This window comes from Malus domestica, chromosome 02 (assembly GCF_042453785.1).
Source record: "Malus domestica chromosome 02, GDT2T_hap1".
Taxonomy (NCBI): Eukaryota; Viridiplantae; Streptophyta; class Magnoliopsida; order Rosales; family Rosaceae; genus Malus; species Malus domestica.
The window spans coordinates 32035464-32062911 of NC_091662.1; the positions used below are offsets into that span (position 1 = coordinate 32035464).

The following is a 27448-nucleotide window of genomic DNA, read 5'->3' on the forward strand; positions in this document are numbered from 1 at the left end:
CACAAGATGGTTGTTGGGACAAGGTTTGCCTTTTTCATGGTCACGATGAATCGTTGAAATCAAGCAATAGGGGTAATTATTTGGAACTTATGCAATTTCTTTCCAAGCATAATGAACAAGTTAGGAAGGTTGTGTTTGAGAATGCTCCCAAGAATTTTAAGTATAATTCTTCCGATATTCAAAAAGATCTGTCCGCACTTGTGCCATCGAATTTGTAGATGCAAGCACTTGTGCCAAGAATCTTAAGTATAATTCCTCTTTTGATTGTTGGAGCATGTGATTCTTCAACTAAAAAGCAAATAGCGGTGGTATTGCGTTATGTGAACAAAAAAGGAGAATCAATTGAAAAGTTTTTGGGTGTTCAACATGTCTCCTCTACAAACTAGTAGCTCACTTGAAGAGGCCATTGAGAGATTGTTTGCTATAACAAATTTAAGTATGTCCAAGTTACAAGGACAATGCTATGATGGAGCTAGTAATATGAGAGGTGAGTTAAATGGTCTTAAAACAAAGATTTTGAACAAATACCCTTAAGCATTTTATATTCATTGTTTTGCACACCAACTCCAACTAGCTATTGTATTCGTGGCAAAGGAAAATGAGGATGTTGCCGATTTCTTCATCGATGCTAGTAGTTTGGTGAATCTTATTGGATCATCATGTAAGCATCGTGATGCATTTAGAGAGAAACAACAAGAACAAATTTAGAAAGCTCTTGATCTTTGATAGGATTTTTACTACTCATGTGAAAGGGCTTAAATCTCCTATTTTACTTGCAAGAATCACAAGGTTATTGTAGTATAAACGGATCTCGCAAGGTCGTCTCCACATGAATTATTAAATAATTCGAACTAATCAGATTCCATTTAATTATTGTAAAGTAGAAATTGAAGTGATTGATTTTATAACCTAATTAAAATAAAAACGAAATTAATGAATTAAAATAAACAATCTGCAATATTAGAGCTAGAGAGAAAAGAAAACAGTTTTGGGAGAATAAAATTAAGAAAGCACTAGGGTTCCACCATCACCTAGCAATCCTATGAATTTTTACCAATTACTTATAATCTACACATGCCACTTTGAATGTTAGATTTTCCTAATTCATATTCTACTTGGAACCTCCAACATAGAACGTATATCTAACATGCAACCCGTCCGGACGTTCGGATCAAATCTAAACATGAAAGACTCATTATACTTTATGAAAATCCTTTGAAAAACCATGCAATCCTTAAGACGTGATATTCATCCTAAGAGAAATTACAATTATTAATCACAAGAAGCCAGCGTCAATTTCAGGGAACCTTCCGACCAAAATTGCATCAAATTACTTTTCTAAAGATCCTAATGGTGATCAGGCATTACGACAATTAGATAGTTTTTATCCCGGTGATTAACAATTCAAAGTACACATGCAATCAATCATAAGAAATTAAATAAAAATCACATATTCATGCTAAGGCTCAAGGCTTCGCCCTAGCAAAAGAAATTAGTTCCGCATATTCATAATTGAAATCATAGAAAATATATTCAAGAAAAGAATTGAAAGCACCTTCAAGTAAAAAGTCTTCAAAACCCTAACAATTCTCTGTCTCCAAAATTGCATAAAATAAAGCGTAGTCCAAAACTGTAGACGGCTAAGCAATATATTTTTCCAAGCCACCCCCTAAAACCCTAGGAAACATAACCCTAAATTAAATGATAAAATTCGTCTAAAATCTGAACAACCACGTTTTGGCCCATAAGCTGCTCCAAAACTGGCCCAATATAGCTAGATTTAATGTTTGGAATATTCTGAACACTTTTCCAGAAGGCTACGAACCCATCCGAGGTCATCTTGGGCTCCAAAAACGCAATTTAAGCCCAAAAACGTCATTTTCCAGCACTGCGCACTGCTTCTTTATTTCATCGCCAGAAAATAACCGCTTGGTGGAAAAATCCCAAATTTTGATACGATCAAGCTAAGTGACTCATGAACGTCCTCCAATTGGAATTACTCCAAAATTCGTCCATTTGATCCTGTTTTGCTCCAGAGGAAGTCGAAAGTCCTATATTGAAAATACAATTCAAAGTATCAAAATTCTTCCAATATATTAACCAAAATATACTAAGATTAGGGTAAAATATATAATATAAAATAGACTCATCAATCTTGGTAATCTTGAAACTGGGAAGGGGTTAAATCAAAAAAGTAGTCTCATGCGTCCATGTGATACACTGTGGAACTCTCATTATGGTACTATAGTTAGTATTATTGTTATGTTTGAAGTCGTGGTGGAGGTGGTTGAATGGATTAAAAGTGACCGCAACCAAGATAATCTTGGTGAAGCAACTAGGTTATTCAAAGACATACAAACTTTTGATTTTGCGTTTCACCTTTTCTTGATGAGACTTATATTAGAAATTACAAATGAGTTATCATAAGCATTGTAAAAGAAAGATCAAGATATTGTGAATGCGATGGTGTGAGTGAAAGTATGCAAGCAAAGACTACAATCCTTGAGAGATGATGACTTTGGGGACTTGTTTCATGATGTAGAAAAGTATTGTAAGGAGCATGATATTATTGTTCCTAACATGAAGGATTTGCATTTCATACCTGGAAAATCAAGACGAAAAGCTTCAAAAATCACAAACTTCCATTACTATTGTGTGGACCTCTATTTTTAAGTCCTTGATATGCAACTAAAGGAATTGAATGAGCGCTTCAATGAGGTAAACACCGAGTTGCTTCCTTATATGGCATGTTTGAGTCTAGTAAATAATTTTGCATCTTTTGACAAAGCAAAATTGTTCGTTTAACCCAACTTTATCTTCAAGATTTTGAGCGTATAGACCTCATGAATCTTCCAATTCAACTTGACAATTACATTCATGATATGAAGATGCATAGTAAGTTTTCATCATTGGGAGGAATTAGTGATCTTGCAAAAAACCGAAAGGTGTGAAGGCTATATGTTAATGTATAAGCTTTTTACATTGGCTTTGGTGTTACCAATTGCAACCGCTTCGGTAGAGAGAGTTTTTTCTGCTATGAAGATTGTGAAAACACCACTGCATAACAAAATGGGAGATCAATGGTTGAGTGATAGCATGGTTTTTTACATTGAGAGATATGTATTTGCTTTTATTGATAATAAGCCTATTATGCGACGTTTTCATGAAATGAAACCTTGCCAGCAACAATTGTAATTTGTTTATATTGATTAATTATGGAAGACTGATAGGAGCATATTTATGCGACGTAGTTAGCCTGTTTTCTTGCATTTTCATAGTTTGTTTGTGTTTATTATAGTGTTTTAAGCTATTTTCGTGTGTTTGTAGGTCCATATGACAAAGTTGGCAAGAAAATGCAATTTGGAGCATTTTGAGGCAGTTTTGGGCACCAAATGGATAGCTTATGAATGGAGCAAGATGGATGGACAAATTTGAAGTTCAAGAGGCTAGGAATGAGTTGAAAAGAGTGAAGAAATAAATCCAAGTCAAGGAAGATAAGAAATCAGCTCAAAAGAAGGGATATTATCCAAAACCTTATCCAACCTTATCTTATCTTATCCTTGCCTAACCTAACCTTATCTTATCCTATCTTATCCAAATCAATTTGTGCCTTGATTCCAGCTATTTCTAAGGGATAATTATGTATTTAAACTATATATTTCAGATTCTAGAACCCTTATCCTTCTAGAACCCCTAAATTGGTGTTAAAACATCTTTTCTAGAAACACCTAAAAATCTGGCGCCTTCCCTTCTTCTAGAAGCTCTAGAACCTGAAATCTCAATCATTTTCCCTCTTGATTTAGGCCAAATATATCCCTCTCCTTGAAGGAATTAGTGCCGCACCTTTCTACCCTAATCCCCTTTGGTTTTTTATTGATTTAACCCATTCCACTTGGGTTTTGGTTTCACAATCCTTATCCCATTTTAATTTCAGAAACCTATCCAAATCCTTAGGGATTTTGACATGTATTCCAGCCTATAAATACCAACCCTTGCCGCACAAATCATTCACCACTCTCTACCATATTTTTCTACATTCATACATCCCTCAAACACATTCATCCCTCATTGTGCCGCAGATTGCAAGGAAGGAGAAAGGAAAAGCTACTTGGTGCCGTGCCTATGCCCAAGCCTTGGGAGTGTTGGAGCGTTTCTAGGTGTTTTCCATCTTTTGTTTCAATGTTTAATTCAAGTTATCTTTGTTTATTTGCGAACATGAGGAACTAATTTCTTTATAGTTAGAGGTGAATTCGAAGCCATGATTATATGTTTTATATGAATTGATTTCATCCTATTATTGTTTCATGAATTGTGGATGTGGTTTACTTATCTATTTTATTAAGAACTTGTTCTTGTGTGTTAATTAAGGATGCATACTTAGGTTGCATGCTTGAATTTGATGCTAGAGTATAAGGGAATTTCACCTAATCGTTATGAACTTATATTCATGAGTAGTAAAAGTCGTTAGTCACGATTGTGTTAAGTAAATCCTAGGCAAGAGTAACATGCTTTTCATAATTATGAATGCCTCGTCAATGCTTATGGTTTCCATTGAACTTAATGATCTTTGTTAAGTGTTTCTATCATGCGTATTCCATAGTTAGGGAACTTGATAAAGAATAACTTGGTTGTGATGCGTTATCCATTCAATTCAATGAATCTAGGGAAATCTGAGAATTAATTAGTTCAATACAATTAATTTGGGGCATTGTCATTCATGGTTTGTCGAAAGAATAATTGGAAATCGATTCGTATGCATATATCATGTGTGGAGAAGGATCCCTCTAACTAGCCTTTTACCATTCTTTTTCATCCAAAATCGTTTTTATTAAGTTTGTTTTCAAAGTTTTTGTTTTTAACTTTCAATTTCGTCAAAACAAAATCCACATTCATTGAGTCTTGTTTTTAGAGTCAAAAACTTGTTTTCTTTTGGTCTTTTGAGTCTTTTAAGTTCTATTTTCGTCCAAATCACTTGTTAGGTCTAGAATTGAGTCTTTTTTATTGTTTCTTGCTTTTTTGAGTGTTTTGAGTTAGTTTTGAGTCTATAGAGTCTAGTTTAGTATTTTTGAGTCTTAGTTGTGTTGATTAGCATCCCTAGTTAATCCCCGGTCTAGAACGATCCCTACTTTCTTAAATACTACAATTGTCATCAATAGGGTTTAATTTGTGTGTCAACCTAATTTTCACATCAAAGACATTACTATATAAAAACATTTAGTTGTTGTCATTTTTCTTTAACCTTGCACTCTTTTTAAGTTCGTCCCTTCCCCCAAGAAATCTTGGCTTCGCCACTGAATATATATATATATATATATATATATATATATATTGATATGCACACAATCGTTAGGGGGAGAAACTAGCTAGTGTACACAATACAAAGTCAAAATTTGGAAAACCCTAATAAAACGAGCATACGTTTTATAGATTTCAAGACATCCATATACCTCGCTGCGTGTTAACTGAGAGTTAGATATGTCTTGCATTGTAATACTAATTTATTGTTGTGAGCCATGAGGTTTATAAAAATTTTCATTTCTCGTGCTACTTGTTTCCATCAAGATAGAGAGATACATAGGCGCGTTGATCTCATCTTTATAGCATAGCAGAGCATGAGACAATTTGTCTGCTACTAAAGTGTCTCTTAGAATCCAATACCTTCCATATTCTTCATGGATGGCAATACATACACAACAACAATTGATGGCTGACCACAAAATTATAAATAGTTAATCTTACTCTGATAAGCAGGTTGATATATCACCAAAACCTATAGTTATATATAGGGGAGTCTAAGTAACCCAAGACTTTTTTACTTTTCAATGGCAAACAAAGCTCCACACGTCTAATATTGAATTAATAATCAATACATTAACCAGAATCAAAATCATGTACAAGTTTGCATTTGTTTTTCTAGGGATACAATTTCTATGATACGAATATCATCGAAAGAAATCAGATGACTCATATGTATGTACTTATTAAAGGAGATTTGAAAACTGAATTATAGTAGTTGAATTGTGTAAGCTCAACTCGATAATGAGTGAGTGTTCATTCATTCCTTTATATAGAATTACAAATGATGAGGTTGTTACAATTGAAAGATAAAATACAAATATTTGAATTAGATATATAAGTATTTGAAAGAATTGTGCAGATGATGGACTGTGTTATTTGAAAGAATTGTGTAGATGATGGACTGTGTTGTTACAATAGCAATGCGGAAGTTTAAGATGAGACCAAACTCTTATGTTGCAGACTGCAGTGGGAAGATTTCATTTATATTGGTGGTGCTGACGTGGACTGATCTTTAAAGTTTGTAGAATTATCTAGAATAAGTTTATCACGGCCCCGCAAGCTGACAGGGCGTTGACGAACTGGAAGCTTGGAGATAAGATAATTGAAGCGCATAGAGGATAAACCCTTTGTTAAAAAGTCTGCAACTTGATATGTTGTAGCAACATAACCAACGTCGATTTGTTGAGAATTATCTTCTCCCTAATATAACGATAATATACTTCAACGTGACACATGCAGGCTTAGTAAACTGGGTTAGAAGTAGCAGCAATGGTACTGATATTGTCACACTAGAGACAAGGTGGAGGTAATGGTAGATGTAAGTCACGAAAAATATTGCGAAACCATGATAGATGTGCAAAGGTGTAGGCAAGCTGACGATACTCAGCCTCTGTGCTGGACCTTGACCACCATGTTGCTTTTTCAAACTCCAGGAAATTACACTGTCCCCAAGAAATATGCAGTGACCTTCAATAGATTGAGGATCATCGGGATCGCCGGTGTAGTCGACGTCAGCAAAGGCAGTGATCATGGATGCCTTTTAACTACCTTAAGATGTGTTTCACTGCAGCCCAATATGCAGTAGTTGGAGAGTGCATGAACTGGCACACTTAGTTGACAGTGTACACAATATCAGGGCATGTAAATAAAAGGTATTGGAGGGCACTCACGGTACTACAAAAAAAAGTTCCATCCGAGAGAGCCTCACCTTCATATAAACTCAAATGTCGACCACTGGAAATTGACGTGGAGATTGTTTTGGCATCAATCATGTTGGTTTTCTTTATAAGCTCCAAAATATATTTGGATTGAGTGAGATACATAGCAAAAGGTGTCCGTGAAACCTCTATGCCCAAGAAATAATGTAAGGGCCCTAGATCTTTCATTGCAAATTGATGTCCAAGCTGTTTGATAAACTGAGACAACTGAGCACCATTGTTCCCGGTGATTAAGATATCATCAATATAGATTAATAGATAAATGATTGTTGAGCCATCAAAATATGTGAAAAGGGACAAGTCAACTTGGGAATATATGAATCCCAAGTCTTCAAGTTTCTGGGAAAAACATTGGAACCAAGCACGGGGTGCTTGTTTCAGACCATATAAAGATCTTCGAAGACGACACATATATGAAGAGAACTGAGGATCGATGAACCCTGCAGGCTGCCGCATGTAAACTTCCTCATTCAAGGTCCCATGAAGGAAGGCATTTTGAACATCAAGTTGTCTTATAGGCCACTAGAAATGAAGAGAAATAGAAAGAATTAGATGAATGGTAGCATGAGTGACTACAGGACTGAAAGTCTCCCCAAAATCTATTCTTTCTTGTTGATGAAAACCATTGGCTACAAGTCTCGCTTTAAAACGCTCAACTGAACCATCAGACTTCTATTTTATGCAATACACCTATTTATTTGGCAACACATTCATGGAAGGCTGATAGGGAACTAAAGTCCAAGTGCTAGTGCGCTGTAAAACGTTGAATTCCTCTGACATTGTTTAGCGCCACTGGAGACTTATTTTCATGTGAGAAACAAGCTGGCTCAACCAAAGAATTAGTAACATCACTGATACAAGCATACTTAGGATTAGGTTTTTGAATACTCTGTTGACCACGCGTAATCATGCGATGAGTGGACGAAGGATAGTGAGAAGGGACATTGGTTGTTTCAATATTCATGGGATTAGATGTAGTGGTTGGTAGGGAATAGGTGCCTGGAGTAAAGAGAGGTAGGGTAGGAGTAGGAAAGGGTGGAGGGTGCAGTGGAGTTGAAATGGTGGCGGAGAAATGTGGTAAAGGTTGTAGTGGAATAGGATTAGAAGTGTTTGGGATAGGTTGAGGTTGACGACATTGAAAAGATTCAATATCAAGGACTGTGTCTGGGGTGCTGGTGGATAACAATGGTGGAGTAACAAGTTCTTTATATGGAAAACGCTTTTCATTAAAAACAACACGACGAGACATGAAAGACTTCCATGTGGAAGGATCATAAGATTTGTATCCTTGATAAGTTAATGAATAACCTAAGAAAATGAATTGTTTTGAATGAAATTGAAGTTTAGTATCAGTGTATGGACGTAAATAGTGAACAAGCACAAACAAATACTTTGAGAAAATCATTTTGTGGTGATTTGGAAGACAGTTTTTTAAAGGGAGATATGTCATTCAAAATCTTGGTGGGAAGACTATTAATCAAATAGTTGGCAGCATGAAAAGCATCATCCTAGAAAATTGGTGGAAGAGAAGCATGAGCAAGTAGGGTTAAACCAATTTCAACGAGATGACAATGCTTTCGTTCCACGAGACCGTTTTGCTCAAAGGGCATGATGAACAAAGGTGTGAAAAACTTCAGATTTTAATTTTAAGGGATAAAGCCATGCATACCGGGAAAAATCATCCACCAAAACAACATAGTACTTGTAACCATTAATTGAATATGAAGGAGAAACCCATACATTCAAATGTATTAATTCTAAAGGAAAAGACGACGTTGACGAGGACAAATGAAAAGGCAACTTATGGCTTTTGCCCAAAGGGCATGATGAACAAAAGTCGTAGGTTGCAGTACCATGTAATGGTAATTTATTGTTGGAAATTAAACTACGTAAAACAGAAAATGCAGGGTGACCTAGCCTAGAATGCCAAATAGCATCTGACGCTCTAACACCAACAAATGCAGAGACTTCATTGTTGACCATAGAAGAACTTGAAAACGGATAAAAGCCATTTCTACTCCGGGCTTGTAAAAGCATCATCCCCGTTTAAAGGTCTTGGACATGGTAGGAACTGGGAATATAAGGTTAGTGAACAATTATTGTCCTTGGTGAATTGATTTATGGAGATAACATCAGTTAAGGCAGTAGGGCAATGAAGGGTATTTGGGAGAGTAACAGAGTGATTTGGTGTGTGAATAAAGGACATACCAACATGAGAAATTTGCGAACCTGATTCGTCAACCACTCCATTGACATTATATGTACCAGTGTATGGGCGTGGATTCGAAACATGATTCAAGTCATTGGTGATGTATGCATTTTCGCTAGAATCAAAGAGCCAGTTTTGAAGACCAGTGGAAGAGGTAGATGCTGAAGTAGGTGCGACAGCAGCATAGGCTTGGAGACGAGAAGCCGAGACACGACCTTCATTGGCCATGTTCAGCATATTGAAACAATCAATGGCAAAATAACGATGACGATGACAGATTTGGCACTAGATGCGACCACCATTTTAAGTTGGAGATGGATGAGAGAACACCATCATGAGCAGGTATGGGTGGATAAGCAGGCTAGCCTTGACCCAGAGGGTAAGGAACAAACTGACCACACCACCGTTAAAGTGACCACATCCACCCCTAGGAGCACCACGACCACGATAAGGGCCTAAGAGGCCCCGTCCAGCAGCAAGGACAATGGGCCTGTTTTTTAACATAGTGTGAAGTTTTTTACATCTTTCTGCACCTAAAAGGAAAGCATCCAAGTTTTTTACATCTTTCTGCACCTAAAATGAGAGCCTCCAAGGCACTGTAAGTAATGGCCTCATCTCGTGCTTGAGCAGAAGCAATGGTACTCTCATAAGCAAGGCCAACATTGTTTAAAATAACAGCAACGAGATCAGAATTAAAGATATGAGAACCACAGAGGGGGAGAGTATCAGCGAGAAAATGGATACGGTCAAGAAACTCAACAATAGCCGAGTCACCATAATGGGTATTCATAAGCTCACTTCATAATTAAAGGAGATGGCCAGTAGATTGGGAAGCATAGCATTCATGTAAACAAGTCCATGTAGAATAAGAACTTGTCTTACCAATGAGAGAGGCAAGGACAATGGGATGAACCGAACTGTTGATCCATGAAGGAACCATGGCATCTTGTTAAACCCATGCATCGAATTCAGGGTTGACTTCATCAGTGATTTTGCCTTCATCATCCTTCAAGAAGGCAAGAGGACATTTGTTGGTTCCAACGACAAAAGACACCATATTCCTGCTTCGAAGCAAGGGCAACATCTAGGCATGCCATAATGGATAGCTAGTACGATCCAACTTTATAGTTAGAAAGTTGGAAGCATTGGGAAGAGAGATGAGGGCAATGGGATTGGAAGAACTGGAACTTGACGCCATTGGGAAAAAAAATAAAATTTAAAGCTTTCGGTTATTAGACTGTCAGCTCTAAGATACCATAATGGAGATTTGAAAACTGAGTTATAATAGTTGAATTGTGTAAGCTAACTTAAATTTTTGGGTATACATGTCAATTAATCTTATCGGATGAGGAATGAAGCAATATGTATGAAACTATTCTCTGTGAAAGGGAGAGAACACCCTTGCTTTGTAGTTGATCTACTTCCCGAACCGAACCGATATCCCAAAATTCTGGAATACCGAAATTTTGGGTCGGTTTCGGATTTTGAAATCTCATCCCGAAAGGGATTGGTTCGGGGAATCGGGCTTAGGCAGCCCTTGGTATTCCTCTTCACTTGTAACTAAGAGGTCTTATCGATTATCGCTAAAAGTGAATTTGAACCACATTATTGTTAACCTATTGTGAGGATAAGTTCAACCCCTCCTTTTAGTTAGATAATATCGTTTATTAAAAATAAAAAATAAAAAATAAAAACTCTTGAGACTCTTCATAAACTACCTCATGTTTTTTGTACAATCTTTTTTATAGAGTTGGCACGAAAATTGACATAAAATTGTGCTAAAGTGTATATGGAAGATCTCACTTTAAGAAATGCTCATTATCATTTCTTCTCCTAAATATATTAAGAGGGTTCCATTCTCTTATTTCCTAACCACCTTATATTTTCACCCCCAATTAAAAATAAAAAGAGAACATTTTCACACCTATGATTACTCCAAAGTAACCTTAAAACTCCAATATTTTTTTTCCTTGAATCGACCCACTGTTCCCTTCGTTAAACTCAATATTGACGAATTTATTGGTAAGTTGATAGTTTCTCAATTTCCCAACCTTTTAGATCTGTAAATTAAGCCTTCAAGCATCTAATTGAAACAAACAAATAAAACCAGATACAGTTAATATTTTGCTCTACGAAGACCAACTTTAGTAAGTTTTATTGTGGTTTATTAAACTCTTATCTCTCTGTATTCTTCGTCAATTTTGTCGATCAAATCAGAAAGCCCATCTGAAGAGCACCCAAACAAGTATTCGTCCTACTACAAAACAAACAAACCCAAAGTTTTAAGTTGTTCCACTTTTCCACTATTTACTTTTATACCATGAATCATTACTTAAATTCAAAGAATTGCATAATATCTTTGCAAAATCAAAGTTATCTTCAATATGAGCTGCAAACACCGAAAGGGAGCAACAACTTAAATCATGGATCTTTCACTTGGTTTTGGGTCGGGTTGTAAGGAGTGGTAGTGAGCTGGAGAGAGACAGGAAGAGGCGAGGCCGCCTATGTCACTTTAGTTCCGAAACAAAAACACTTTCTGTATATTTTGTTTATGTCCTATGTAAGTTTGTAATTGGGTAAACTTGTCATTAAAACTTTCATTAAAAAGTCGATGAGATAATAAGACAATGGGATGAAGGTGTCACTCTATATTTAAATTGTGTTTAGTTAGCACAAATAGGACTCTTTAGTATTGACAAAAAATTTTGTTAAGAGTTTTAATTTTCAAAGAAGATAATTGAAAACTAACAAATTATTTAAATCCTTCTGTTTTGCTTTGGCAAGCAGCAACGGGAGGTTAAGAGCATGTCCACCGATTGGTGGAAAGTAAGGGTAAGGGCTCAAAAGATGTCCTCCAACCCAAAATGTCATCTCTATCAGCCCAAATTGACAAGGGCAAATTGATGGGTCAAGAACTGTCTGTTCAAAAGCCTAAGAAAAATAAGACCGACCTTGCAAAACGGGCAAGCTGACACCAGCCACTATTTTAATATTTTTTTTCTCATAGAAGCGTGTAACACACGCTCGAAAATAGATGCGTGGCTAACAATAGCTGTAGGGGTGGCCCTCGCTGCAGCAAAGCCCCAGCGGCTTCTTGGTGTGGCTTGCTGTGAGCCGTTAGATTTTCTAACAGAAAAAAATTAAAATGTCACCGTTGAGGCACCTGATACGTTCTGGTGTATCCGTTTTCACATCATTTTGAAAATCAATGGCCAAGATTAATCCAACGGAAAAAAAAAAAATTTAACAGAAAAAATTTTAAAAAAAAGATAGAAAAAAAAAAATTAGGCCATACGTTGGATGTCGCTAGCACCACGCATTGGATGCCCCAAGTTGTGGGCTACTCAGAATAATATTGTTTTGAATTGTACTACCTTGTAATGCTGGGATTTTGATTTGTATTTGAAATAAATAATTGAAATAGACAATCATTTCATTTTCAAGAACAAATTTACAAGGCATAAAAAAGCTCTTACCCTTTCCAAACGGGTTAAGTTGCACAAACACAAGTACTAATCAGAGTGAATAGTAAGGGCAAGTTAATTGCCCTTGCCCTTACCCTTGCCCTAAGCAGGTATTATTTACTGTAAATGGTAATTACCTTGTTGCAACTTCACCCCCTTGGTAATCCACTAACAAGTGGACTTGCTCTTATATGACATACATCTCAACAATGATGAGTTTCGTTTGTTTTATGTAAACAATTTTGACAGATTTGTTAACAGATTTTGACGGTACAAGGGCAAAGAGAGACCCAAGTTGAGGGTCAAGGATTAAATGACAATTTTTCAAAGCATTTTTATTGTCTATGCCTTCGTTCTTAATTTAATTTACTTTTTCGCAAGTAGATTAAGTTTCAATTCTTTTTTCATTCTCTCTCGATCTTCGCCTTAACTGTTTCACAATATTTGGTTGTTCGTTCAAAGTTTTGTTTTTATGGTAGAGAAAGAACGTAGGTCGAAAAGAGGTTCCTTACTCAGCCATTCAATCGTTTGATTAGAAATCAAATTCAAGGCACAAACACAATAATTTCCACATCTTTTTTACGCCGGTCAATCTTGACGACGTAACGACACACTCGCTCATCTAAACCAGAGAAGGATCAAAATCCTTCAAGACCGACCGAACTGGTCCGAATACACTAAAAAATCTCTCTCGTTTGCCTCAAGCTCAATACTTCGGTTGCAGCGTTACGAAAAAAAAGAGCGGCAAATGGACAAAGAGAAACCATCTCTCTCCTTTGGACTCATCAGAAAGAGGATATTATCTTAATTCCATCTTTGAATGCCCACTAATACGGAGAGTGACAAAGGCAAATAGATCAGATTGTTGGATTATGTGGCCAAGTGGCCATATACTTTAGATTAAACAAACCAAAGGTGGACAACACCTTTCCTTGTTTTGGGAAGAAAATAGGGAAAAGGTTTTTTGTCTTGGTCCATGGGAAGTCACGATTGAGGTTTTGAATAATAAGTTTTGGTTGTAATGAGTAGAGAGAGTCGGATAGAAGAATAGAAAATAGAGAGCAGAAAAAATTGGGGAGCCGAAGAGAAGAGAGGGAGAGAAAGAAGGTACTGCTGCAGTACCATTTTCAGAGAGGAGTTGTTGTTCCTTTCATTGGATAGTTCTCACTCCATCAAAGTGTTATTGTTGTAATAGCTTTAAGCTTTGTATAGAGAAGAAATTAATCACTATATTTCTTTCTCTATTTGTTTCTTTAGAGTGTGAGAGTTATTGGGTGTATTGGGTTATTTGGGTTGTGAGATTGCCAACACTTTGTAAACTCCCATTTGGTTGATAGTGGATTATTGGGTGAGCTCCTACTGCTCCGAGGACGTACTCCAGTTACACTGACTGTGGAGGAACCTCGTTAAAATCTTGGTGTCTTTAATATTTTGTTCTTGCATTTTCATTTGATAAATTATCTGTGGGTTAGCTTGAGTTGGTTCCAACGGGTTTGGTGCTATCCTAGAACAACAATTGGTATCAGAGCACTAGTTGCTCTTGGGTACTGTCTAGTTGCCAAAGATGTCAGACGGGCAAGATGAGAATCCTTTTGGAAGCACCTCCGGGTTTGCAAGAACTACGGTGCAAAATGCAAAGTTCGAAGTGGAAAAGTTTGATGGCACAAACAACTTCGGGATGTGGCAATGTGAGGTCAAAGATGTGTTGGCTCAACAAGATCTACTTGCCGCTTTGGGAGAGAAGCCGGAAGCTATGTCGAAGCCGGAATGGGAGAAATTAAATTTATGGGCTTGCTCTTCAATTCGGTTGTGCCTTGCAAAAACTCAGAAGTATTTTGTGATGCGAGAGACGGTAGCAAGTGTGTTGTGGCAAAAATTGGAAGACAAGTATATGACGAAGAGTGCAGAGAACCGGCTACACTTGAAGAAAAAGCTCTACCGCTTCCAATACAAAGAAGGTACAAAAATGATTAGACACCTTGATGCTTTTAATAAGTTGATTGCCGACTTGTTAAATTTAGATGAGGATATTAAGGATGAAGATAAGGCCTTAATATTGTTGAATTCCTTGCCGGACTCTTATGAGCATTTTGTTACCACTATTATGTATGGTAAAGAAACTGTGAAATTTGAAGATGTGTCAAATGCCTTGATGAATTATGAAATGAGGCATAGAGATAAAAATCATGATAGTACCTCTGAAGCTTTATTTGTTAGAGGTAGATCATCGGAGAGAAGATCATCTTCTAGCAGGAAAAAATCACAGTCTCGACCTAGAGGAAACTCTAAAGGTAGAAAACCTTTGGAAAGGGATGAATGTGCCTTTTGTCGTAATAAGGGCCATTGGAAGAAAGATTGTCCAAAATTGAAGACCAAAGGCAAAGAAAGTTCTGAAGCTAATGTTGCTGAGGTTGAAACATATTTTTCTGATTTTGCTTTAACCACTTCCTCATCATTTGATTGTGCTACTAAGTGGGTGTTGGATACGGGTTGTACTCATCATATGACTCCTCACAAGGATTGGTTTTCAAGCTTGAAAGAGTTTGATGGTGGTGTTGTGTTCATGGGAGATGACAATCCTTGCACAACAAAAGGGATTGGTACAGTTCGTTTGAAGTTGCATGATGGCATGGTTAAAGAGTTGACAGGTGTTCGGTATGTACCGAATTTGAAGAAAAATCTTATTTCTTTGGGTACTTTGGAATCCAAGGGTTTCAGGTTTCATTCAGATGGACAGACATTGAAAGTTACTTATGGTGCACTTGTTGTGATGAAAGCTCCTAGATGTGGCCATTTGTATTTATTGCAGGGAAGCACTGTGACAGGTGAAGCATCTGTAGTCTCTGAAAATATGGGCACATCTGATTCAGATACTACTAGTCTGTGGCATATGAGATTAGGCCATGCCGGTGAGAAAGCTCTACAAGGGCTTGTGAAAAAAGGTCTTCTAAAAGGTGCCACGACTTGTAAGCTTGATTTCTGCGAGCATTGTGTCTTGGGGAAGCAAACTAGAGTGAAATTTGGTACTGCTGTACATCAGACGAAGGGCATTCTTGATTATATGCATTCGGATGTTTGGGGTCCTACAAAGACTCCTTCTTTGAGTGGTAGACATTGGTTCGTGACCTTTGTTGATGATTATTCAAGAAGGTCTTGGGTCTACACTATGAAGCACAAGAGTGAGGTGTTAAGCATTTTCTTGGGTTGGAAGAAAATGGTTGAGAACCAGACTGGGAGAAAGATTAAGATTTTGAGATCGGATAATGGTGGTGAATACACATCTGATCCTTTCTTTAAAGTTTGCAAAGAGGAAGGAATTGTGAGACATTTCAGTGTTCGGGGAACTCCACAACAAAATGGAGTTGCAGAAAGATTGAATCGAACCTTGCTTGAGAAGGTTAGATGTATGTTGTCTCAATCGGGTTTAAGCAAGTCATTTTGGGCAGAGGCAGTTAATTATGCATGTCACATCATCAACCGGTTACCCTCAGCTGCTATTCAGGGTAAGACACCAATGGAGGTATGGACTGGAAAACCTTCTTCTGATTATGACTATATCCGTATTTTTGGTTCACCTGCTTATTTTCATGTGACTGAAAATAAACTTGATCCTAGAGCCAAAAAGGCTATCTTTCTTGGTTTTAGTAGTGGTGTCAAAGGTTACAGGTTGTGGTGTCCAGAGATGAAGAAACTTGTAATCAGCAGAGATGTGACATTTGATGAAGAAAGTATGTTCAAAGACTCTGAGAAAAATGTGAAAGATGTCCAACAGGTGGAGCTTGAGAAAGTTGCCTCTGGTACTTCAAATCCTATTTCCGCTGATGTCGAAGCCACTACAAGTGAAGAAGTTGGAGACCATGAGGATGTTGAAGAAGTTGAACTTGAAGATTCTATTCAAGTTGAAGAGCAAGTTTCACCACAAGAGTCTATTGCCAAGAACAGAGGAAAGAGACAAATTACCAAGCCAGCTCGGTATAGTGATTATGTTGCTTTTGCTCTTCCTATTATCACTGATGAGATTCCATCCAATTTTGAGGAAGCTATTGAGAGTGAGGAGAAGAAAAGGTGGTGCAATGCCATGGGTGATGAGATGAATTCTCTCTTGAAGAACAAGACTTGGGAATTAGCTAAATTGCCTAAGGGCAAGAAAGCTATCGGTTGCAAATGGGTGTATGCCAAGAAGGAAGATGCTGATGAGAAAAGCAATGTGAGATTTAAAGCAAGATTAGTTGCTAAAGGGTATGCACAAAAGGAGGGCATTGACTACAATGAAATCTTTTCTCCGGTTGTGAAACACTCCTCAATTCGCATTATGTTAGCTCTTGTTGCACAGTATGATCTTGAGCTTGTGCAACTTGATGTGAAGACGGCTTTCCTACATGGTGATTTGAATGAAGAGATCTATATGTGTCAACCGGATGGGTATATAGTGAAAGGGAAGGAAAATTTGTTTTGCAAATTGAAGAAATTGCTTTATGGCTTGAAGCAATCTCCAAGGCAATGGTATTTGAGGTTTGATAAATTTATGAGAGGCCAAAATTATTCTAGAAGTCAATATGATCATTGTGTGTACTTCAAGAAGTTGCAAGATGGGTCTTTCATTTATTTATTGATATATGTTGATGATATGTTGATTGCCTCAAAGAATGTTGAAGAGATTGAGAAATTGAAGAAACAAATGAAGAACGAGTTCGAGATGAAGGATCTTGGTGAAGCGAAGAAGATCCTTGGCATGGAGATCACTAGAGATAGAGAGAAAGGTTTGGTCAGTTTGAATCAAAAACAATACCTTGAGAAGTTGATTCGGAAGTTTGGAGTTCATGATTCAACCAAACCGGTTAGTACCCCTTTGGCTCCTCATTTTAAATTGAGTTCTCTACAATGTCCTAAAAATGATAAAGAGAAGCTGCAAATGAAAAGTATACCATATGCAAATTTGGTTGGTAGTTTGATGTATGCAATGGTATGCTCTAGATCGGATATTGCTCATGCAGTTGGCATGGTGAGTCGATATATGCATAATCCAGGTAAAGAGCATTGGCAAGCAGCTAAGTGGATATTGAGGTATCTCCATGGTACTCGAGATGTTGGTTTATGCTTTGAGAGAGATGACTCTGGTATTGGTCATTTTGCAGTTGGTTATGTTGATTCAGATTATGCAGGTGATCTGGATGGAAGGAAGTCTACTACAGGCTATGTGTTTACTATGGCTAAAGGACCAGTTTGTTGGAGGTCCATTTTGCAGTCGTCTGTTGCCTTGTCTACTACAGAGGCTGAATATATGGCAGTTGCTGAAGCTATAAAGGAGGCCATTTGGATACATGGGCTGATTAGAGATTTGGGGGTTGATCAGAAGCAGGTGGAGGTACATTGTGATAGTCAGAGTGCCATTTATTTGGCTAAGTATCAGGTTCATCATGCGAGGACCAAGCACATAGATGTGCGTTATCACTTTGTTCGTGAAATTGTTGGTGAAGGGGAAATCATTCTCCAGAAGATTCCAACTAAAGACAACCCCGCTGATATGTTGACTAAGGTTGTTGGTGTAGCCAAGTTTGTTCACTGTTTGAACTTGGCTCACATTTTGCCTATATAAAGAAGGCGTTGAGCAGTAGGAGTTTTGGAGCATTTGGCTCGGCATGAGTTGTTCTCTTGCTAGTGTTTGGGAGTGATGTTGTGTGCTAATTGTGTTGGTTGGCTTATCATGGCGTTTTCGGAACTTGGCCAAGGTGGAGATTGTTGGATTATGTGGCCAAGTGGCCATATACTTTAGATTAAACAAACCAAAGGTGGACAACACCTTTCCTTGTTTTGGGGAGGAAAATAGGGAAAAGGTTTTTTGTCTTGGTCCATGGGAAGTCACGGTTGAGGTTTTGAATAATAAGTTTTGGTTGTAATGAGTAGAGAGAGTCGGATAGAAGAATAGAAAATAGAGAGCAGAAAAAATTGGGGAGCCGAAGAGAAGAGAGGGAGAGAAAGAAGGTACTGCTGCAGTACCATTTTCAGAGAGGAGTTGTTGTTCCTTTCATTGGATAGTTCTCACTCCATCAAAGTGTTATTGTTGTAATAGCTTTAAGCTTTGTATAGAGAAGAAATTAATCACTATATTTTTTTCTCTATTTGTTTCTTTAGAGTGTGAGAGTTATTGGGTGTATTGGGTTATTTGGGTTGTGAGATTGCCAACACTTTGTAAACTCCCATTCGGTTGATAGTGGATTATTGGGTGAGCTCCTACTGCTCCGAGGACGTACTCCAGTTACACTGACTGTGGAGGAACCTCGTTAAAATCTTGGTGTCTTTAATATTTTGTTCTTGCATTTTCATTTGATAAATTATCTGTGGATTAGCTTGAGTGGGTTCCAGCGGGTTTGGTTATCCTAGCACAACACAGATTACAGCGGAGCAGCTGCCGTCGCGGACTCCAAACTCCACTATTACAGTGAGTGAGGCAGAGGCAGAGGCCAAATCCAAACTCGAAAGAAAGGAAGGAAAAATGGCGATAACACTCAACAGTGGGTTCAACATGCCAGTGTTGGGTTCGATTGCGCTGGTATCCAACTATCCATCGTCATTTCTTTCCCTCCTTCATTTTCTCACCTTAATTCTCACCCAACTTTACACTTTGTTGTTTGTTCATATGGGTTTGATTTCTTTCCTTTCCTTTCGTTAATTTGTCATCTGGTTTTCGTTGCATCAACTGCTTCTGGTATGCTAAAGCATTGTGTTGTGTGTGCGTGGTGTAGGACAGTAGAAATAGATAGTAATATACAAGATATCCGGACTCGCTCCGGCCTTTGGCATCATACCAGTCGAAATTTGGAATCTGATTCCGTTCACAGATCATTCTTGTGCCTGCTAAAACATTTGAATCTACGTTCTCAGAATCATTTGTGCCCATATGGCGGTAATTCGTAGCTTGTAGCACAAATTACCTTCGCGGTTGTAACATGCGTTGACGAGTTAATGCTACTTTCAGCTGATTACAAGAATGAACAAGAAGTTGGGGAGGCACTTGCAGAAGCATTTTCGACTGGGCTTGTTAAGCGAGAGGATCTCTTCATCACCACCAAGGCAAGTGTATTTTCAATCAAAATTTTATTTGCCGCTCCGGCTGACTAGTATTTTTCTCTCTGTTTCTTCATCCTTAATGCAGCTTTGGAATTCGGATCATGGACATGTTGTAGAGGCCTGTAAAGACAGTCTGAAGAAGCTTCGGTTGGATTATCTGGATCTGTACCTTGTTCACTTTCCTGTTGCCACCAAGCATACCGGTATTAATTCTTGGTATTTGACTACTTTGTGCAAAACCTCTCTGTATTATATTATGTGACCTGTGCTCTACTATTTTTTGAAATGTGGTTGACAATACTAGTGTGTGATTGAAAACTATAGATTACTCCAAAAGGAAAACAGTTTACTTGCTACCAACTGATGTCTCTACAGCTTGGATGGTCAAGGACGTGATTGATAAGTGGAAAGAAAATTCAGAAGGTGTATAACATTTTCTGAATAACCTATTCTAACCAAACTTATTACAGGCTTAATGAGCTCAGTAGGAAACAGAAAGCAATACTAATCCAACTCGCTAATCCATATCAAACTAGGGTTCCATGGATGATTCTAAAATTCTGAATATTAAAAAGATCAATGACTATGTGAGTAGTTTGGGTTAGGAGATAGAAAGGGCACATTGATTAGGTTGTGTGAGGAGAGAGTGAAGAGGAAATCAGACAGTGAGGGGCAAGTGAAGCTAGAAAGATCGAGAAGAGGGGTTGATGAAGATAGTATTGGCTTGGGTTTTTCTTTGCTATTAGTAGGAATGGAACTGAAGCGGGGGGAGAAATTAAAGTGAGTGCTCATTCTATTACACTAAAACCTCACTAAAGTAGTACTCTAAAATGGAATAGCCTCCTTAAAGTAAATTAAAAAAAAATTCTGCTGCCAACTTGGGACCAATTATGTATTAGAATAAACTCCATATTGTAATAAGTTATAATTTTTCTTTGTCCCATCTTAAGGAAACACGTCTCTATATGATTATAATTGTCAATGAGTACAAAAATTTGCAAGAAATAAAATACTTTGGCGCCCAAGGAATCCTATTTAAGAAATACAGCATTCATAAGGATAAATAAGTCAAAAATAATATTTTTTGCCTACACCTCTATTAAGTAATAACCTCTAAAGTTATAAAATTGGTTTGGTCCCAACTGTATAACTTTAGAGAGGTTTTACTGTATATTGGGGAACTGGGCATTCCCACCCGCAACCAATTCCAGAGTCCCGGATCCAACCTTAGTTTCTTTTTCATGTATGCTGGTTAACAAATGATTGTGAAAATTTATTGAGTTAAAATGGTGCCTTTAGATGATTAAAATATAAAAACGATAAAAAAAAATTCATTCTTATCTTGGATTCTCTTATGAACTGTTTTCTTTTAGTCATCAAATAGTTTCATTCTTATATTGATTATTGAATTCATCTGTCTATTTATTTATATACATGTAGGAGTTGGTACGACTGGCAGTGCTTTGGATGAGGATGGGGTGCTAGAAATAGACACAACCATATCTTTGGAAACTACCTGGCATGCTATGGAAGAGCTAGTCTCTATGGGTTTAGTTCGTAGCATTGGAATTAGGTGATCATACAAACTTTGCACATTTCAAGGATCATTACTTGAATCAATAATGATATTGCGAATTTAGGTTATGTTTTCCTTTTACTTCCTATGCAATATATTACAGTATTAGCTATGCAACCTAGTTCATTTGGGGTATATATGGGAAACCAACTCACAAAAATATAAGTGAATGTGCTGAAGAAAATTGAAACGTTGCAGTAATGTGTGTCTTATTGCTTGTTGATGCATAATACAAACTTACACATGATACGTGCAGTTAGAGAAAGATTATAAATTATGGCGCAATATCACTAGGTTTATTTCAGTAATCTCTGAGTTGTGCCTCACAGTATCAACAAGTTTGGGTGCTTCTGAATATGCACAAAATGATATGGGAAGCTCCTTTAAATTTTCCTTATCTCTTTCATGCTTAGTGTAACATATGGCACCAGCCCTAGTGGAAGATTCATAGTCTATGTTCTGGCATTTTAATTTCATTCATTTGTCAATTGTTTTGCATATGAATTGTGCTCTGATGGAACAATTATCTGCAGTAACTATGATATCTTTCTCACGAGAGATTGCTTAGCTTATTCCAAAGTGAAGCCCGCCGTGAATCAGATTGAGACTCACCCATACTTCCAACGTGAATCTCTTGTCAAATTCTGTCAGAAGCATGGCATCTGTGTCACTGCCCACACTCCTCTTGGAGGTGCTGTGGCCAAAAGCGAGTGGTTTGGTTCAGTTTCATGTCTAGACGATCCAGTTCTTAAGGTAAGCTCCTTTTTTTTTAGGGGTGTGATATCCACACACCCCTTTTTACTTCTCTCACACCCTTTTAATTTTCGGCCGTCGGATCAAATGAATTAAAGAAGATCAAAGGATAGAAATTAACAAGGGGTGTGGGAGAAGTATAAAAGGGTGTGTGGATAGCATACCCCTTTTTTTATCGCTTGAAGTTGAATTACTGGATTTCTTTACAAATTACCAGTTAAATATAGTAAGATTGTTTCTTCTCAATCACATTCCTCTTTTGTTAGAATCTGGCTGAGAAATACAAAAAGACTGCTGCCCAAGTTGTTCTAAGGTGGGGCATCGAACGGAACACAGTTGTCATCCCGAAGACGTCAAAACTTGAGAGATTGAAAGAGAATTTCCAAGTTTTGACTTTGAGCTCACCAAAGAGGACATGGACCTGATTGCAAAGGTAGACAGGAAACACCGGACAAATCAACCTGCCAAGTTCTGGGGCGTTGATCTGTTTGCATAGATTTGCTTGTAACTGTTCTCTCTACCCATGAGAACAAATGCCTTGTGGTGGCAAACAATAACAGAGTACCGGAGTCAAGTTTCTTTCTCCGAGTTGTAAACTTCAAGCTGAATCATTCCTGAAGGTTGAATAGACATGTTAGATAAAACTCGGACACAAACTAAATTTGATCTTTCAATGAACCTACTCTTTTTACTGTGACTGTCTTCCCTTGTATGGCCTCTGTTAACTTATAAATTCCGTAACCAGTTAATTCATAGGGTTGATAGTGACTGTGTTATGTACTTATTAGATTTTATGTTTTTCCTTTGTTTGCAAGAGGTTGCTGAGACCAACTGTGCCTAAAGAAATGTGATACACCATGCTGTTAGCGAGCACACCCAAATATTGCAGGATGTAGCTGCAGATCCTACTCTTCCTCGAACTAAAGCAGTGCATTGTGCTGAGTGCAAGCATGAAGAAGCTGTCGTCTTTTAGGTTATATGCCCAATCCTCTATCTGTTGTGGTGAATTTTATTGGTAGTTATGCCTTTTCAAACTTTTGGTGTTAAAAAGCACAATGCTAAATATTTTAATGTCACATAAATATTCCAAGTCATCAATTTTTTGGATGAAATTCCAACTGCTAATCTCTTTATCATTAGATAATTGGATTCACGATGCGTTAGGGCCAGTTTTGCTATTAGTATAGTTAGCTAACTCTAGAAATGCATCAGGGTTAAGATTTTTTCTAGTGTTTGTAAACGTCTAGCGCTTTGTGTATCATTGCTTCTTCCCCTTCACTCTAGATTTCAGCTGACTATTAACCAAGTATCTGTTAAAATTAGTGACCATGGGTTCTTCTATGAGACGCTTAACTTGTATTGAACCCGAGTTCTTGTGTTATTTATTATAGAGAGATTGTTAGGCCACTTTGTATTGAAACATTCTTCTGTTTTGAGAAAATTTCTACCATTGTATCATTGGGAAGTCAATTTCACTTTGTCTCTGGGGGGTATATGTCCACTACCATGCATATGGTGATACCATTTTGAACAGTTAGATAGAAGTCTAAAGCGAAAGGGAGGTTCTAATTGATTGTGATTGTGTGTTTGTGTATGTAGGTTAGTAATACGTACGTTCATTTAGGGAGGAAGAACATGCTCAAGCTGCGCTTCAGAATCTCACTGGGAGGTTCTATGCAGGTTAGTTCCCTTATTTTTCTTATCTTGATATGTTACGAACAACATGATCGATAATTGTGATGGTATGGTGGTTTTATCGTCGCTGTAATATGTTTAGCCAAAGTCACTTTCCTGTCTTTTGATTGATTCGTGAGTGGTAGATTATTGTGCTACATGGCAGTTCAGTGTTTTTTTTTTTTTCAAAGGCAAATCAGATATATTAAATTCTAAGAGATAGATTAACATCATGGGCCAGGCTGTTAAACAAAAATTCTGGCCCAATACAATCCCAAACAAACTCCCTACCCTCCTTAAAAACAAACTTGGCCACCGAGTGAGCAGCAGTATTGCTCTCTCTAGGCGGGAAGACTAAAGACACGGCCTGCATCCTACGTGCTAGAGTCTCAATGTCACCAAGCAAACATCCAATCCTAAAGTCCTGAGTTAATTGGGGTTTTTCCATGGCAGTTCAGTGTAGATAGTTGATAGTTGTATGGTTTTTCCATCTGTTAATTGGGGTTCAGATTTCACTAAGATCGCTTTGAATTTCATCCAATTTTCTCTTATCCTCCGTTTAGTTCCTAAGAAACTGTATTGTGCTGCTGGATTTACTTCATTTAACAGTTTACATGTTTTCTTATATTTATTTATTTCTTTTCTTTTGCTGCAGCCATGTCTGTCGAAGAAGATGGACTCTGGAACATTGTGAGGGCCATTTCCTTGGATTTCGATGCCTGGACTACTTTAATTGAAGAGACAGAGAAGGTTGCAGAGGTGCGTTAGCTGGATTTTTGAGTCATTAGATGAATTTTTTGGGTGAGTGTGAATCATCTAAGGTTTGGTAGAGAAATTGTTGTTATTTAAATGTGAATAATATGAGGTTGCAAAACTGTGAACTTCACTATACTTTCTACATGTTCTTAAATATTTCTGTGATTGTCAGCTGCCTTAGCATACCATGGTCTGCCCATGGTTTCGCATTAGTGATTGCATGCTGCATTTTCTAAATAAGATCTCTGTTATCATTATCTGTTCGAGAGGCTGTTTTTTGGCAAGAGTTGTAACTATGATTTGTTGTATAGGATATTATAATCACATGGATGCTTGAAGGCACATAACAGTTGCCTTGGCGTTGCTTAATCAAATTTACTATATGCTTGATATTATTAATACATGAGTACATGCTTTATCATCGAAGAAGTGAAATTCAATTCTGATATAAGTACATGCTTTCTTGTTGACAAATTGGTTAAGATTCATGGCTACAATTTGATTATGGATTAAGGATGTTTTTGTTTGTGGAACTGATTTTTATTCTATTCGCAGAATTATGCGGGTAGTTGTCGTCACACAAAAGTTCGTTTTAGAGGTCGCAACTGATGCTCTTTAGTAAGCCACTAAGTTATTCTCCTCTTTTCCTCTTGCCTCATGACACACTCCTTTTCTTGTTTTTCTATCACTTGCTAAATATATTGTGGTCTTACAGGTTTGAGAATTAGCACAACACTAAACGAATTGCTCTGTATTTTGTTGGTATGGTGCCCTTTTGTGATCAAATTGGTTGCACTATGGACATGGAGGATGTGCTTGGGAGATTACTTTGTGTTTTTTGGTATGATTTTATTTTGTAGTCATCATTAGGTACCTCTGTCAGCTTTAGGATGTGCATCAATTGTAAGAGCAACAAAACAATTCAGATTTTTTGTTTGTGCCAAAACTTCCAATTGTACTGTAATTGACAATATTTACTAATTAATCTAAGTATTTGGAGTTTAATGTCTTTATGATGATTATTGTTATCTTTCTATTGTATTCATTTCAATATTAATTTAGATGTTATGAAGTGAGGTATGTCTAAAATGAATTGTTAAAATAAAAATTAAAATAAATGTACAGTACGACATGCATAATCAACATTAATTGTTGATGGTAGTATTCTTTTACGATGTACGACGTATGCCGTAATTGCCTTTACAGTGTTACGGCATTCAATAAACGTCCTATCTAATATAAATTATAGCATATATGTATGCTGTAATTGGTTTTGCAGTATTACGACACTCCATTAACACCGTATCTAATACCAATTAAGGCGCACAATGCACGCCTTAAAGATCATTTACGGCGTATTTTGCTTAAATTATTCACAACTACTGGAGTACGTCGTATTTGACAAAACATCTTTTACGATAGGGGCTTTTATTGCTTGGGGGCTCACGCCATGAATAACTGTTTAAGGCGCTCTTTGTGCGCCACAAAAGACCAGTTCTGTTGTAGTGTTTTTTGCTCATTTAAGCTCGATTTTTAAGTGAAATGAGTTGAGGTCAAACAAAATAATAGATTCGTTAATAAAATAAGATGTACCTTATATCTATTACAAATCCAACAATACTCCTATACTACTCTTTGAAAAATATTCAAATAATTATTTATCCCTTTATCCCCATGATTGATATTATTTGTGTACATACCTTGAATGGTTGAAGCTTTTTCGTTTGGGCACATAACTTGAGTGGTTGAAGCTTTGTAGGTGAAGCTCGTTAGTTGAAACTTTGTAGGTGAATCCTTTTCCTTTGAGCACATAGCTTGAGTGGTTGAAGCTTTGTAGTAAAGCTTTTTGGTTGAAGTTTTGTAGTAAAGCTTTTTGGTTGAAACTTTGTAGATGAAACTTTTTCGTTGAAGCTTTGTAGGTGAAGCTTTTTGGTTGAAACTTTGTAGGTGAAGCTTTTTGGTTGAAACTTTGTAGGTGAAGCTTTTTGATTGAGGCTTTGCAAATGAAGCTTTGTAGGTGAAGGTTTTTTGTTGAAGTTTTTTTTGAACCACATAAATAGATTTTGCTTCCACACTCTTGAGTAAGAGTGTGGAAGACATTTTTGATTTCTTGTTGAAGCTTTCAGTTGAAGTTTTTTTTTAACCACATAAATAGATTTTACTTCCACCCTCTTGAGCAAGAGTGTGGAAGACTTTTTGAATTTTTTGTTGAATCTTTTGATTGAAGCTTTTTTGAACCACATAAATAGATTTTTCTTCCACACTCTTAAGCAAGAGTGTGAAAGGCTTTTTGAATTTTTTGTATTTAGGTGTGAAGCTTCCTCCCTCAAAGTGTGAAAGCTTTTTCCCTTCAAGGGTGTGGGAAGCTCCCTCCCTTCAAGGATGTGGGAAGCTCTACCCTTCAAAGTATGGGAAGCATTTTATAGGACTCCATAAATTGATTTTGCTTCCACACTCTTGAGCAAGAGTGTGGAAGGCAATCTACATGTTGTAGTTATCTCCTATGTGTTGAAATTTTGTTGACCTTCTCCACATGTCATAATTAATAATTAATTAATTACTTAATTAATAATTAACAATTAATTAAATAATTATTAATTATCGAAATAATTATTAATTAATTAATTTCGGATTTTTTGTGGCATAATTTTTTTTTGCCACATTTTTTTTTTTTTGTGAACTATGGACGAGAAAATGTGGGAGAGACCACATATATAGATTTTGCTTCTTCACTCTTGAGCAAGAGTGTGGAAGGCATTCTACATGTTGTAGTTGTTGGAGGTTTGTTAAACCATATAATACGATTTTGCTTCCACACTCTTGAGCAAGAGTGTGGAAGGCTTTGTTGAGTTTGTATATGCCTTTTCTGAGTTGTAAGGCTTGAAAATAAAAAAAAAATTACAATGATTTCTGACTGCACGATATATGATGA

The 27448-nt window shown here is 37.1% G+C and overlaps 1 pseudogene; it reads left to right on the forward strand.

Annotated features, from left to right (window-relative positions):
- Window positions 1–19047: 19047 nt before the first annotated feature.
- LOC103409005 (NADP-dependent D-sorbitol-6-phosphate dehydrogenase-like) lies at window positions 19048–25529 on the forward strand (annotated as a pseudogene).
- Window positions 25530–27448: the final 1919 nt, after the last annotated feature.